Genomic DNA, 2,181 nt, shown 5'->3' on the forward strand with positions numbered 1-2,181 from the left:
AGACTATACTTATTATTATTATTATTATTATTATTATTATTATTATTATTATTATTATTATCTGGTGTCTTACGTCCCAAAACCATGATATGATTATGAGAGACCCCGTATTGGAGGGCTCCGGAAACTTCAACCACCTGGGGTTTTAAATGTGCACCTAAATCTAAGTGCACGCCCCTCAAGCATTTTCGCTTCCACCGAAAAAGCGGCTGCCGCGGCCAGGATTCGATCCCGCGACCTTCGGGCCAGCAGTCGAGCCCCGTAACCACTAGACCACCGTGAAGCCCGAACTGTCAGCGTGTCTAATGTATCAGACATTTGAACGTAAAAACGAAAAAAAGGAGAACTTCGAAGGCTCGTTTTTCTTTGTTAAGCACAAAGACAAACATATATACCCCATGAAGTGGACCGGGGGATGACCGCCGCTGTAGCTCAGTTGGTAGATCATCGGACTTGTTATTCGAAGGTCGCAGGTTCGGTCCCTGCCAGCGGCAAGTTTCCTTTTCGTCCACTTTATTTTCTTCACATTTACATCATAGTTACTACAAATAACATCCCCTGTACTTTCCTTGGCTTTTTTGTCTGTTAATTCTCATTACAACACATTGTATGTCGCGATTGTCCTTTCGCGTAACAGCAGCAGACGGGGCCTCTGTAGGCTGACTGACGTGGGAGTGCAAGCATTAGTTGAAAGATGCATTTCTCCAGGGTCTGTTAGACTACTTTCATAATCCGCGAGCGCGCTTCCTTGCGCTGCATATTCGCCGAACTAAAGGCTTGTGCTTCAAGTGGAGACGAGGTCGTAGTTGCACGTGCTGGAGCTGGTCTGTTATGCGTGTTTATTTCAATAGAGCTGAGTCTACATTTTCCGCGTCATAGCGCAAGCAAACTGCGCTTGAACACGCTGTTTGCAGAAGTGACTAGACTAACTGCTATGAACTGGGCTAACTGCATCGCAGGAAAGCTAGCTTTATAATCATAAAAAGGGTATATACACGCTATAAGGTGGACATTTGGGCTAGTTGGTATATAGTATAATGAAAAATATTATTAGCTTCCTTGGCCCCTTTGTTTTATTATATATATATGGCTCACTTCCTCCTGTCACCATCATCATACTTCATCACTATTTTTCCCCCGTTGCATTTTCGCCAGCGCAGTGTAGGAGGCCCAGGCGTACAAGCTCAGGCCACTCTCCTTGCCTTCTAATATATTTTGTCTCTTACATTCATTGCTAAATAATAATCTTTTATTTGCGCAGGAGTAAAATATAACGGCAATAAGAACCAGTCAAGAAATAAACAACGCATATTACAATGTGGCACCTCTTGGACCAATGTATAGTGCAGTTAAACAAGAGAAAAAAACAACAATTAAAACCTGAGAGTTACATACTAATACTATGTGGGGTTTTACGCCCAAAAACCACGATATGTTTATGAGGGACGCTGAAATGGAGGGCTCCGGAAATTTTGGCAATCTGGTGTTCTTTAACGTTCACTACGTTGCACAGTACACGGACCTCTACCATTCTGCCTCCATCGAAATGCGACCGCTGCGGCCGGTTCGAACCCGCTTCCTTCGGGTCAGCAGCCGAGCGTCGTAACCACTGAGCCACCACGGCGGACCTGATAGTTCAATAAAAATACCCAAGAAAGTTGCCATAGACACTGCAGGCGAAGAAAATCGCTAGTTTATCAAAGTCTAGGAGGGCTGAGTTTGTGCGATCAAACACGATGGAACAGCGCGGAGCCGAAAACGAACACAAACAAATTAAGCAACTAGACGATGCGTTAGCACGTCTGAAAACTACAGAAAACAACAAACTTCGCTGTTGAGCGTTGGCGCACCGCCTTGCTGCTTTCATTCAATAAAGCCATAGCGCTGAGAACACAGGGACCAAGGAAGAGGTCCTGCGAAGAGGACGCAGATTTTTGAACGAATACGAATTAACAACAGTCCAACATTTTGAAACAAAAATCGCTTATGTAATTGAAGAGCGACGTGACTTTCAAGATAAGTGGCACAAAAGACCTTGGCTATGTAGCGAGGTGCCGATAACTTATCTGAAGAGGCGGATTCGTACCTTTGGGAACGGGGTCTTTAGCATTGTAATTTTGCTCATGGCCATTTTAGATGCGAAGTATCTTAAGGCGGAGCTCAATCCGGTGGTGGTGGAGG

General features: G+C 44.5%; 1 non-coding gene across 1 annotated transcript; it reads left to right on the forward strand.

The window, feature by feature from the left end:
* The first annotated feature begins 421 nt into the window (after positions 1-421).
* Trnat-ugu (transfer RNA threonine (anticodon UGU)) lies at positions 422-494 on the forward strand. The gene has a single exon. It is a non-coding gene; the product is annotated as a tRNA-Thr (tRNA).
* Positions 495-2,181: the final 1,687 nt, after the last annotated feature.

The sequence above is a fragment of the Rhipicephalus sanguineus genome, chromosome 6 (assembly GCF_013339695.2).
Source record: "Rhipicephalus sanguineus isolate Rsan-2018 chromosome 6, BIME_Rsan_1.4, whole genome shotgun sequence".
In the NCBI taxonomy this organism is placed as follows: Eukaryota; Metazoa; Arthropoda; class Arachnida; order Ixodida; family Ixodidae; genus Rhipicephalus; species Rhipicephalus sanguineus.